Consider the following 14,853-nt stretch of genomic DNA (forward strand, 5'->3'; position numbering starts at 1 on the left):
TGGTAATTTCTAACCCCAGCCAGTAAGTGTCAGAGCTGGATTTAAATCCAGGCAGCTCGATAGCATGATCTCTCATTTTAAGGTAGCCATTATACTGCCATTATAGTGGAAGTTACTTTCCCTGCACAGAGACCAACATAAGAGTGAGTTGACAAGCCATGTAGAAAAATCACCACCAAGCATTTTTAACATACAATGGTTGTATTTAATTTTTCAGTTTAATCTTCCACCTTACTCATTATATTTGGCTGTACATAATCGTGAGCTAGTTGAAGAAAACTCCAGTCTACTAGCATCAGGGAAATGCTTAAGCCAGTCTACTCGCAGTGCATAAAGTAGGGGGCGGTGAAAAGGAGAAAGTCCCTCAACGAGATAGAGTGGCATAGTGGCTGCAACAATGGGTTCAAGCGTGCAGATGACTGTGAGGATGAGGGAGGACCTGGCAGTTTCGTTCCTCTGTGTGTATGGTGGCTATGGGCCAGAGCTGAATCGATGGCCTCTAACAACCACTCCAAGTGCAATGCTTGGCAGCACTGAGCAAGAGCTAAAGAACGTTTCACTGGCTCCATAGGCAATTCCAAAGAAGGAAGTCTGACGTGTCAGTAATGGCAGTATCAGTACCATTCGACTAAGCATCTAGCCTCCCATCCAACTGACGCCCGTGAGGATAATACACTTTATGTAAAAATTTCTGCTTGTTTCTTTAGAAGAGTCACCTTAGTCTGTACTCATTTGGTTGTCACACTGTGTTCAACACCCCCGAGGGTCTCTTCCAAGCAGGACTCATAAGGATGTGGATTTCTGTACCATATTTTAAAAAACAGATTCATTAAGATCTAGTGTACATACATACAATTCAGCTTTTTATGTGTACAGTTCAGCTGCTTCTATTCTATTCACAGCGTTGTGCAAACATCACCATTATTAGAATATTTTCATCATCCATAAAGAAGCATTGTACCCCTTAGCAGTCACACCTCATTTCTCTGGCTGTCGGCACCTAGCAACCATTCATCTCCTTTCTGTTTCTATGAATTATTTGTCTTTTCTGACTAGTTTATATAAATGGAATCATAATTATGTGGCCATTTATAGTTCGCTTTCATTGTTTAGCATAAAGTTTCAAGGCTCATCCATACTGTAACATGCATTTGCACGTTGCTACATTTTATGAGCAAATAATATTCCATTATTCCAGAAGACTTAATTGTGCTCACACAGAACCGGTTCATAGGCCAACAGGTAGTCATTCGAACAGAACAAAAGGAGACTCAAACAAAAACTCACTGCTACCACGTCGATGCCAACTCAGCGATCTTTTATCACAGGGTAGAACTGCCCCTGGGAGCTTCCAAGAATATAACTCTTGAAGGCAGTAGAAAGCCCAGTGTTCCTCCTGAGGAGTGGCTGGTGGTTTCAAACTGCTGACCTTGTGTATCTCAGGCCAACTCATAACCAGTACACCACCAGGGCTCAGAAAACGTGTGCACCAGGTCTGCAGTTTGGATTATGCCTCAGCAGGAAGAAAACAAAAATGCTCACAACTGGCTCCATCAGCAGCAACATTATAAATGGAGGAAAGATTGACGCTGTCAAGGGTTCCATTTCACTTGGACCTGCAATAAGTGCGTATGTAAACAGTAGGCTAGAAAGCAGATAACCTGCTACACCAAGTTAAATCTGCTACAAATGTTCTTTTTAGGGGCATTGAAATTGGATTTTCAGGCGACAAAACACAATCCAAAAGCTTTGCCAGAGGAATTCGATGTGGAAACCTAGCTAGGTGAACCAGACTCTACCTCAAACACACCTGTAACCTGAGGACTTACAACTGAAATGAACTGGTGTGTGTAGAAGAAGAAGACAGCTATATCAAGAGTACTGAACTGTCGTCGCTGGACTAACATTTACTTACTACCTCAATGCCCTTCTTGCTCTATTAAGATATGTATTGTTCTGGCACACCTGGGACTGACTTTGTCAGTGAATATTATTGTAAGTTTTGCCCGACCACCAAGTCTTATTGTTTGTGCAAATAGCACCCAGTCACATAAGGACTTATTCTGTACAAGTGAATAACCCAGGTATTACGATGTGCAGTTAGCCTACACTGGCTCAATCTCCTTTTCTCAATAGTGTTTTAAGAATTAGTACCATGGGCTAATCAATGACACTATAAAGAGAATGCCCTTATGCTCTAGGGAGATGATCAGGAAGATTCTCTATCATAAATGAACAAGGCTGTCTCTAAGGTGAACCAGAGGCAGATTTTTTTTTAAAAGCATAGATTCAGGAATGGATGTGGAGCTTTCACTTAATCCTAGCTCCAATCTAAGAACAATTAGTTCTTACTGCGTGGCCCTGCTTGACACTTGTCCTCATGAAGAAAGCACAGAAGATATGGGTGCCGTAGCAAAGTGTGAGGAAGACAATAAGTGGTGACCAACTATAAGACAGAATAGCATCTGGGGTCTTAAAGGCTTGCTTCCAAACAAGCAGGCATGTACGTGAGACATCAGCTAAGTTCACATGAAGAATCCAACAAACATTCTTGATCCAGGAATTGTATATTATATCATCCCAATCCAAAGGAGGAAATAACATCAGAGCTAAAATTGTGAGATTCTGGTGTGCAGAAGGCCATGGGTGGCAGTGGAGGCCCAAAATACAGTTGCAGGATGTGCACAGGGACTAAGCCTCTGGTGATTTCCCTCTAACCAAAATTGAAGGAAGGGAATAGTCTGGTTATCAGAGAGTATTGGAAAGACAACTATAGTAGATTAAAATGATCCATCTGACACGAACAGTTAAAACCGTATCACTTGATCTCCTCTCTGATACACTTTGTGCTTAATCTGGTTTTTAATATTTTCTGTGTTTTCTTTCATATTGGAGTTTATCTGTGTTGAAATTTTTCATTGTTGGTAGCCTTCTTGAATTTTTGTTATGTGCTTTTCTCTGCTTTTTGGATACAAAACCCAGGATAGGTGAATGTGTAGAAACAACTAGAATAAGGATTTCTGGGGGTATGGTGGAGATGGCATGGCAAAGGGGTAGCTGATATCAAGGGGTTCAATAAGGAAAAAACTGTCTGGGAACTGATTTTTGGTAGCAATTGTATAATACTACTTGATGTGATTAAACTACAAAATAGTATGATGTCTGGATTAGCTCCTAATAAAATGGTTTTGGGGTGGGGGGAAGAATCTTTACATACCATTAAAAAGCAAAGCTATCACTTTGAGACTAAGGTGCGCCTGTCCCAAATCATGGTATTTTCAATCAGCTCACATGTGTGGGAAAGTTGGACAATGGACAAGCAAGGCAAAAAACATGCATTTGAATTACGGTGTTGGTGAAGAATATTGTATGTACCATGGACTCAGAAAAAAGAACGCATCTGCCTTGAAGAAATACAACCAGAATGCTTCTTAGAAGGGAGATGGCAAAACTCCGTGTCACATGCTTTAGCTATGTGATCAAGCAGGACCAATCTCTGGAGAAGGACATCATGCTTAGTAAAGTAGAGGGTCAATGAAAAAGAGGAAGACCCTCAATTAGATGGACCGACGCAGTGGCAGCAACAATTGTGAGGGAGGTGCCGGACAAGGCAGTGTTTCATTATGTTTCATTACCTATCACCTCTGTTAGTACAAATCGACTTGTCGATGCCTAACAATGACCACATACAGATATATATTCCTTTAACTGGTACTCAATTGACCTACATGTGAGTTATTTTTACTTTGAGGCTGTTATGAATAACGTTGCCATGAACATTGATGGAAGGTTTTTGTGTGGATAGACAGTCCTTGGATTATAAATGTCTGTTTTACACTCAACCCATGAAACTCCAAAAACCAAATTCACCATTCATCGAGTTGATTCTGACTCATAGCAACCTTATAGGACAGTGTAGACCTGCCCCTGTGGGTTTCCAAGGCTGTACTGTAACTCTTTATTAATAATTAAATAATTTTTATTGGGAGCTTGTACAACTCTTATCACCATCCACACATACATCCATTGTGTCAAGCACATTTGTACATATGTTACCATCATCCTTCTCAAAACATTTGCTTTCTACTTGAGCCGTTGGTATCGCTCCTCATTTTCCCCCTCCCTCCCTGCTCCTCCTTCCCCATGAACCCTTGATAATTTATAAATTATTATTATTTTGTCATATCTTACACCATCTGACATCTCCCTTCACCCACTTCTCTGCTGTCCGTCCCCCAGGGAGGAGGTTATATGTAGATCCTTGTGATATGTTCCCCCTTTCTCCCTCACCTTCCCTCCACCCTCCCAGTATCGCCACTCTCACCACTGGTCCTGAGGGGTTCATCTCTCCTGGATTCCTGCTGTAACTCTTTATGAGAATAGTCTCATTTTTCTCCCAGTGGTAACCCATAAGCCTCTTCTAAATTCTATTGTATTGAAAATTCAATGAGCAACGATGTTAGGGGCTAGAGTGGGAGGCAAATGTTTTGAGAATGATGAGGGCAACAAATTTGCATATGTGCTTGACACAATGGATGTGTGTATGGATTGTGATGAGAATTGTATGAGCTCCCAATAAAATAATTTTTAAAAAAAAAGAAAACTCAAGGTGCATATAATGGTTTATGATAACAAATGAGAGCTATTTTGTGACACATATCCAAGCATAATTACTGTGCCTGCATTATTTTTGTATTATTATGCTAAAAATTGTTTAGCATCTTTTGAAATACTTCTTTAGTGTTTTCTTATGCACATAAAAACAAAACAAAACTCACTGCCTCCTGAGTGAATAGCAACTCATAACGGCCCTGCAAGACAGAGCAGAACTTTCCACGTGGGTTTCCAAGGTTGTAACTCTTTATGGGAGTAGAAAGCCTCATCTCTCTCGACTGGTTTTGAACTGCTGACCTGTGGTTAGCAGCACAACATGTAACCCACGACACCACTTTTCCTCCCTTTTGCATAGAAAGGAACACTGCATACTATTTATTCAGACAATCATTTGATTAACTGACATTAGTTAGGAATCATGCCCTCCTTTGCTGAGTTGTCCATGAATTCAACATAAAGAATAATTTAGAAACAGAACTCATTCATAATTGCCTGTATATATGTATGGGCCTGGGGTTCCTAGTTGACTTAGTTAGTTTATTGTGCCAACCTGGGTGATAAATACATGTGGGGTTCAATTGAAGGGCAGAGGGATACATGGCTCGGTGAGCCTCGCCTTTCTAGATCTCCGGTCTCTTGCTTTCTGATGGTTGGATCAGGGAGCAGTTGCCTTAGCCAGTTTCCTGTTTTCGCTGGCAAGGCTCACTTCCTGCAGGACATCCCTGAGGAGAAGCCACATGGACCTACCCCGATGCAGGCCTGGGTGCTGGAGCAGCCGTGTGGAGACTGCTGCCAGTGCTGCGATGTTTACACGTTCACTGACTCAGCTTTCCTCCTGCAGTTGGCATTATTGCATCTGTTTTGTGAGATGGAGGAGGACTTGTGGATTGGGGTTGGACATGGGTTAATGGGTTACTGTTAGACTAGTGGGCTTGGGCAGCACTGGATTGGGATGTTTTCTTGATGTACAGTTAACCTTTATATAAAAGTCTCTCTTATACATGAGTTTCTGTGGATTTGTTTCTCTAAAGTACCCAGACTAATACACTAGTTTATGTAGTAACTTTATGTTTAATATTTTGAAGGATTGTCAAATTGTTTTCCCTGAAAATATTTCCATTTTCCATTCCCACCAGCAATGGATGAGAGTCCTAGGTTGTCCATATCCTTACCAACACTTTTCATTGTCCTGCCTGTTATTCAGAGCCATCTTAGGGGGCGTGTACTGATATCTCCTGATTTTGATTTGCATTTCCCGAATGACTAATGATGTTGGGCATATTTTCATGTGCCTACGCTAATCCATTGTTCATTTTTTCTGTTCCACTATTTGTCTTTTTCATGTTAACTTTTAAGGGTTCTTTGTGTTTGGGGAGTTAAAACATCCTTCTTGGTAATGGATTTGTGGATATTTCCGCCCAGTTTATGAGTTCTCATTTTGTTTTCCTCATGATATTCTTTGAAACCCACAAGTTGGGTTTGTTTTTTTTGTTTTTCATTTTAATTGTCTTCTTTTCCTTTGTCACTTGTACCTTCAGAGTCCTATCTAAAAAACATCAGTGATGTAAAATCAAAAGAGCCCTAGTGGTATAGCAGGTTATGTGTTGGGTTGCTAACCACAAGGTAGCAGTACAAAACCACTAGCCACTCCATGGGAGAAAGATGAAGCTTTCCACTCTCCAAAAGGTTTACTAGCTTGGAAAATCACAGGGACATTTCTACTCTGTCCTGCATGGCTGCTATGACTTGGCATCAACTCTGTAACAGTGAGTTTGGTTTGAGAATTCAATATCATGAGAGTACACTCTGATTCTCTTGTAAGAGTTAGTATATAGTTTTAACTCTTATATTTAAGTTGATTGTGTTTGAAGTAGAAGTTTAGCTTCATTGCTTGCATGTGGATATTGTTAGCTTTGTTGAAAAGAATATTATTTTCACATTGTATGTTTTGGCACACTTGTCAAAAATTAATTGACCATAAATGCATTGGCTGATTTGTGGACTTTCAATTCTATTCTATTCCCTTTATATCTATATCTATATAAAGTGATATATATCCATATATATCCATATCTATATAAAGTGATATATATATGGATATATATATCCCTTTATATATATATATAAAGGGATATATATATCCCTTATGCCAGCACTACATGTCATTATTGTAGCTTTGTAGTAGATTGTGAAAACAGGAAGTGTGAGTCCTTCAACTTTGTTCTTCTTTACAAGACTTCCTTCTTTTCTTTTTTTGGTCCATTCTGAATCTTTTCAAATTCAATACAAATTTTAGGTTTAGCTTGCCAATTTCTACAAAGAAAGTAGCTGGGATTTTGTAAGTGATTGCATTGACACTATTGATCAATTTGGGGAATATTGACATCTTAACAATAATCTGTCTTCTGATTCATGGTCATCGAAAGCCTTTCTTTTTTTTTGTTTTTTACTTCATTCTATGACCCTTAGTAATATTCAGTGTACACATCGTGTACTTCTTTGATTATTTTTTTATAAAAGCATTGTTTTCATTAACTTCACTTTCAGATTATCCATTACTAAGCCCATTCCAACTCATAGTAATCCTATAGGAAAGAGTAGAACTGCCCCCCGACCCCCAGGACTTCCATATCTTTCTTCCAAGGAGCAGCTGATGGGTTTGAACCATTAACCTTTCAGTTAGTAGCCAGGCACTTCACCACTGCCTCTCCAAAGTTTTCTACTGCATCACCAGAATTCCTAATTGGCCTGTGATTGTCGATCTTGTATCCTGAAATTTAGCTAAACCAGAAGAGAGAAACTTGTAAGAGCTGGAACTTAACACAACTGCCTTACTTTTCCAAGTCCCGACGTTTTGGTGTCTGACAGCGTGCAGTCTTACTACTTCTCATTTGCTCTTTACTAGAGGGAAATGTTGATGTTTTCCTGCTCTGACAGATGTCTGCCTTATACAGTTTTCGCAGGTTCTACTGTATATAATTTCTGATAGTGTTTTATGGATCCCTTAGAATGTTTTAGACACAAATCATGCCATTCATGAACAGATAGATTCATTTCTCCTTGTCAATCTGAATGCATTTTATCTACCTCCCTATTTAGCTTCTTGTTTTGTAATCTAATTGTCTGTTTGTTTTTTCCAAGACTGTTAACTCTTTATGGGAGTAGAGAGCCCACTCTCTTACCCGAGAAGCAGCTGGTGGTTTCAAACTGCTGACCTTTCTGTGAATCACCTAACCTGTAACCATGACACCACCAGGGTTTTTGGTAGATATCCTTGATTCCATGAAGGAATTTCATGCAATTCTTATCTGATGGAGCATTTTTTATCATGAAAAGGTGGAGTTTTTTGGTTGTTGTTTTGTTTTTTACAATGGGCGCGATGATTCCGTGGATGGCAAGCCTTTGGTTCATTGCCAGAGTTCATTTTGATGGTTCTGCTAATGTTCTCTGTCTTCACATCAACGTGCTCAACCTTACTTTTCCATTCTTGAAATGATTTCCCTCTTCTAGTTTATTCTCAGGTAGGGTGCTTAGCCCTCTGATTCCTCCTGACTCAGATCACATTTGGGAAATTGAATACACTGCACAAAACTCATACGGAGTTTTGCACTCTCACAGGCAACTTCTCCAAATAGAATCCTCTTATGGGGGACTCGTCCTTTGGTTTTCACATGTGCACATGGATCATGTAAGCAGCAAATTGATTTCCATGTGAATAAAGCAGGTCTTTTTCCTGATCCTTAGTTACTATCGATAGTTAATTAAAAGTTTATTTCTCAGATCTTCTTCTTATATCTTCATATGCTTCCCCCCTTCCACTTGGTTATAATAGCTTAAGAAGGTTTGGCTAAGCTAAAATATAAAATTGAATAAGCATAACCATTCAGAAACAATTTAAAAGTGGCAGAGAAATCAAGAGGCTGAGGTACATCATACAGACTATTCCAAAAATGTCCTTTTCCACCTTACAGCAATGAGAGCTAAAATAAAATAGAGCAAGCCAACTTTTTAACTCATCTGTCTGAAGCTATAAAATGTTGATAATCCTTAACTAATACATTTTTGTATTTGTTTGCTTGTTTAATGTTTTTTTGAATTTTTGTATACACAGTAGCATACAGAGCAAACAGGTTCCCAATCAACAATTCCTACACATAATATTCAGTTACATTGGTTACATTCTTCAACTTGTGTCATTATTACAATATTTCTATTCTAGTCTTCCCAGTCTTGTTAACCTAGCCTTGCTACCCAGCAACCCCTACTTTCCCATCTATGTACAGCAGTGGTTTTCAACCTTCCTAATGCCGTGACCCTTTAATACAGTTCCTCATGTCGTGGTGACTCCCAACCATAAATTGATTTTCGCTGCTACTTCATAACTGTAAATTTGCTACTGTTATGAATTGTAATGTATTAAATAACTGATATGCAGGATGTATTAGGTGACCCCTGTGAAAATGGCGTTCGACCCCCCAACGGTGTCACGAACTACAGGTTGAGAACTGCTGATGTAGAATAACCGTTGTCCATTTAGTCTCCTAAAGATAAAGTTGGAAAAGAGCGCAGTACTCACAGATGGCCTTGCTTAGTTAGTTAGTTAGTTAGTTAGCTAGTTAGTTAGTTAGCTAGTTAAGCTGATGTTTAGTTAAAATGTGACTTCAGGGAATAGTTTTGGTTTCAAGTTTAATGAGTATCTCAGGGGTACAGTTTTGGGGATACCTCCAGTTTCAGTGGGTCCAATACATCTGGATTCTTTGAGAATTTGAAGTTCTGTTTCACATTCCCCCCCCCACTTTCTATCAGGATCTATCTATCTATTGTGACTCTGATCAGGTTATTCGTTCAGTAGCGGCAGTTAGGCACCATCTAGTTCTTCTGATCTCAAGGAAGCAGAAGCCAGAGTTCACAGAGACAATTAGTCTGACAGTCTGACCCTTTTCTCTTTTGCTCTAGATGAATCTGAAACCTACTGTTATTGTCAGAGCCCTGGTGGTGTAGTGGTTACATATTGGGCTGCTAACCTCAAGGTCAGCATTGGAAACCACCAGCCACTCCTTGGGAGAAGCATGAGGCTTATCTGTCCTGGATTCCGTGTATTGAGTGCTCTTATCTGTACTACTGTACATGCTCCAGTCTAGCCAGATTTGTAAGGTAGAACTGGGGTCATGATAGTGGGGGGCTGGGAGTGCATTAAAGAACTAGAGGAAAGTTGTATGTTTCATCGGTGCTATACTGCACCCTGGCTGGTTCGTCCCTTCCTTGTGACCTTTCTGTGAGAGGATGTCCAATTCTACTCCCACAAAGAGTTACAGTCTCAGACGACCACAGTGGGAGTTGGTCGTTGAGTCAATTCTGATTCTTAGTCATCATGTAAGGAGTTTCTGAGACTGAATCTTTATGGAAATAGACAACATCATCTCTTTCCCGTGGAGCAGCTGTTGAGTATGAACTGCCAGCATGCTACTAGTAGTGCATCACCAAAAATGCCGTGCCACCAAGACTTTTTTGAATGGATGAATAGAGATCCAAAGGTGCATTTTAGATGACTGCTCCCAAGCTTCTAAGACCCCAGACCCTAGTCACACATTTAAAGTGTAGAACATAAACTTTATGAACTAGATCATGCCAATTGATGGAATTGTCTCATGAGACAATGATCAGAAACCTTCAAACCAAGAGAAATCAACTAGAGAGGAATGTTTTCTGAGAGAAGCATTTAAGATGATTCCAGAAAAAGTGAAGCAACAGATTCAGGGTTTCTAACATATTAAATATTCTCCAAGCCTGAAATATTTTACTATTCAGAAGTATTTCATTCTTTCACACCTTGCCAATATGGTTAGCCGAATGACACTGTATCATCATCAGGTATGTATGTGTATGTGCATACGTATTTTTTCCAAGAAAATGAAAATATGTAGTGCCCAAACATACATATAATTTTTAGATGTACTCTAAGGTATTTTGGTGTATATATATATATATCCTATAAAGTATAAGACATCCTTATCCATATAAGATAGGCAAGGTAAACAATCCCAAGGAGAAAACAATGGGACCAATGGTTACAAGGGAGGACAGGGAGAGAGGAAAATGGGGGAAAGGGAGGGGGGAGCAAACAACCCCAGGGACAAGGGAACAAAAAGAGATCTAAAATGGATGGCCAGGAGGGTGTGGAACGCCTGGTTGGGTTTGACCAAATGCAATGTAGCCGAGAGGAATTATGGAGAACCAAATGAAGGTTGAACATGATAGTGGGACAGGAGGATAGTGAAAGGAAATAGAGGAAAGAACTAGGAGGCAAAAGACATTTACAGAAGTATAAATATAGGCATGCGTATATGTAAATATATTAATATAATGATAGGGATATAGGTTTATGTACATATATTTGTATGTTAAGTATCAAGGTAACAGTGGACATTGGGCCTCTACTCAAGTCTGCTCTCAATGCAAGAACACTTTGTTCTAATAACTTGGCATTCTGTGTAATGCTCACCTTCCCTACATGATCGCTGAAGACAAAATGGGTGCATAGGCAAATGTACTGAAAAAAGCTGATGGTGCCTGTATTAGAAGATATAGTGTCTGGAGTCTCAAAGGCTTTTGAAGTTAAACAAGTGACCATCTATCAGCTAAGCAATCAAGCCCACATGGAAGAAGCACACCAGCCTGTGTGATCACAATGTGTCGACAGGATTAGGTATCAGGCACCAGAGCACCCAAGACAAACAACCATATCGATGAGAACGATGTGGGCTGGAGTGGAGACCCAAATCCCATCTGTAGACAATTGGACATCCCCTCACAGAAAGGTCACAAGGAAGGGACGAACCAGCCAGGGTGCAATATAGCACCGATGAAACATACAACTTTGCTCTAGTTCTTTAATACACTCCCAGCCCCCCACTATCATGACCCCAGTTCTACCTTACAAATCTGGCTAGACCGGAGCATGTACAGTAGTACAGATAAGAGCACTCAATACACAGAATCCAGGACAGATAAGCCCCTCAGGAGCAATAATGGGAGTAGTGATACCATGAAGGGGGGGGGGGCGAGAAGGGGGAACCAATACCAATGATCAAAGTATAGCCCCTGCCCCACCAGGGCACAAGCAACAAAAACGTGGGTGAAGTAATATTCAAGTAATATTATTTTTTGGTCTTTTTTTTTTTTCAAGAAAAAATTCTGTTAGTTTTCTAACCCATAAATTTGTGAAAACAAGGAGAAAATCTGAAGTTGGGGACAAGGGGCAGAGAATCTAATATTTAAAGCTGTAAGGGAGTCCGTAGTTCAAAACCACCAGCAGTTCCGAGGGAAAAAGAAAGGGCTTTGTAGTCCCATAAAGATGTTCATCCTCAGAAACCCACAGAGTAGCTGTGGGTCGGAAATGACTCAGTAATAGTGATATTTGGAATGAGACAGAAAATCTGTTAATGACCATCTTCCATAAATTAGAAAAATATCCAACTGTGCAATTAGTTACTTATATAACTTTTATCACTGATTCATCACTTGAATTGTTCTTTTAAGTTAAAAGAATTACAGCTTTAATTATGATATACTATCTTGTAATGAATTCTCAGTATAGATGGAAAATGATATTGTTCCACATATAAATTGGAACTACTTTCATGCAGTGTAATATAAATAGAAACAGTGCAGATAAACAAAAAAAATAGATTTTTATAAAATATTTGCATTGTTCCAGGTTTTCTGTGGGTATAATTGGATGAATTGCTTTGCTTTGTACATTGAAAGAAATATCTATCATTATTATACATGTATAGTCCTCTTATAACATTACCTCACTGTTTATTTTATCTAACACACAATATAGAACAATTTTTTGGTTTGCATAAGGGTCCCTCCGAGTCACTTCATGACTGACAGAAACTGTGTGCTTTGACTCTTTGGTACGCTTTTTAGCTAATTTATTGGCACTTGTCTCTTTGGCAGAGCCTGCTGAATTAGTTTCTAATTGGAGTACTTTAAGACAGACTGTCTGCCTGCCTTAATTGACACTCCTGCACTCCATCAAATGGCTGCTGTGCTGTAGCTTCTATTTCTTTTTCCAGGTTCCACATTTCTGAAGTAGTCATTCACAACAAGGACATGGAGCTGTGGATAGACAGGGCGATTCCCGGGGGAGGGAAGAACACTACTCACATAGCAAAGAAGGTACCTGGAAGGATGCTTTCAAGCCCAGAAAACTTCACCTGCAAAGAGAAAGCCAAGCTGGTGTTAAGTTAAAAAACGGTGCAACTGGAAAGTGATAGGTGTTTTTGTTGGTGCCTGATGCATGGAAACCCCGGGCCCAGCAACAAGAAACAGCCTGATCCATCATTGGATGCAGATCAGAGTGCTGGTTTTCATAGGCTGGCTTTCTGAAGTAGATCACCAGACCTTTTTTCCTAGCCTATCTTAGCAGGAAAATCTGCTGAAATGTATTTACTGTCATAGAATCATGCAGCTATGCATAAGGTGCATATATCAGGAAACATGTCCGTGAAAGTTGGATATGGAATAAGGAAGACCGAAGAAGAATAGGTGCATTTGAATTGTGGTGCTGGAGCAGAAGATTGAACGTACCATGGAATGGTAAAAGGGACCAACCAATCCGTCTTGGAAGAAGTGTGGCCAGAGTGCTCCTTAGAGACAAGGATCATGAGATTTCATCTTACGTACTTGGGACACAGTCAGGAGAGACCAGTCCCTAGAGAAGGACGTCGTGTTTGGTAAAATGGAGGGACAGCCAAAAAAGAGGAAAGATCTCCAGGAAACGGATTCACACCATGGCTACACCAGTGGGTTCAAGCATGGGAACAATTGTGAGGATGGTGTAGAACAGGGCAGTGTCTCGTTGTGTTGTGCATAAGGTCACTGTGGGTCAGAACCAAGGCAATGGCACCTAACAACAACAACTAGGAATCTGGTATGCCTCCTTGACAATGTCCCATCTCAGCCAATCTTGGTGGAGACAGAGAATAAGGGTGCACATGATCTTGTGGTTCTTCCCTGTAAAAAACTTGCCCATGTCCGCCTACCCAATTGATTATACTAATGAGCATGGAATCTCCATGTCTGGAGCTCAAGATCTGCGTTTGTAAAGAATCTATCTGTACATCTCTGAGTTAAAGAAAAAGACTTCCATTTGAGACAATAGATTGATTGAGGGACACACTGGCCCCGTAATTTGGTGTTGATCTTCATGGCTGTGTACTTTGGAGTGAACTGTAACTCATCATAGTGAAACTACAGGACAGAACAGAATTGTCACATAGGGTTTCCTAAACAGCAGCCTCTACAGGAGCAGATTGCCTGGTCTTCCCTCCCATAGAGCTGCTGGTACGTTCGAACCACTGAACTTTTGGTTAGCAACCAAGTGCTTGACCACTGTGCCTGAGCATTGTGATTGATACCAATAGACAGCAGATTCAACTGTGGGATAATCCAATCTATTTTATACAAAACTGCCCAGAAAGTGGTAGATGAGAAAGTGGATCTGAGAATTAGCCTCTGATTTGTTGATTTCCTTCTTAGGTTATTCATTCTGATCATCAGAATAAATAGTTTCTTGGTCTGTGGGCAAAAGCAAAATGTAATGTGAGGAAAACACTATCTCTATTGTCCACATTTATTTGTGCTGATAGCTATTTCTGCATAAATATGTACCTTAAGACGAGATGAGAAGGAATATCCTGCATTTTTGTCAAGAATTTGCTGGAAATCCAGTGTAGTATTTGCTTAATGAACAGAAACATAAAGAAATACATCAGTATTTTCAGTGTAAGCTACTTTTTCACCCCCCACCCCCGCCCAAAGCTCCACATTTATAATTGACGTAAGGAACTTTTGTTTCAGGCCAAAATAAAACAGCTAGTATCAGACTTACCTTTATATCCTTAAACAAGAACTATAAAGATGGAATAAAATATATTTGTATGCCATTGAGAAGCAAGTAATACAGGCTACAATTCTTGAAAGAGTGAAAATATATCAGATGAGTCCCATATTCACCCCAATTTGCTCCCTGAAAGTATTTTGCACAGAGGAGTAAATTAGAAGGCAGAGTTTTCATTTCATTAGGCAGAAGAAACAGAGATCAGAATTTAAATCTGCTACCAGGACTGGGATTTGCGTAGGAGATACGGGAGAAAGGTACCAGATAAGGGATAAGTAAAGATAAAAAGGCCTAAAAAAAAATCTACCTACAAATTCTCCTCGGATGTT

Source organism: Echinops telfairi, unplaced genomic scaffold (assembly GCF_000313985.2).
Source record: "Echinops telfairi isolate 266 unplaced genomic scaffold, ASM31398v2 ScPeMD7_7439;HRSCAF=8477, whole genome shotgun sequence".
Taxonomy (NCBI): Eukaryota; Metazoa; Chordata; class Mammalia; order Afrosoricida; family Tenrecidae; genus Echinops; species Echinops telfairi.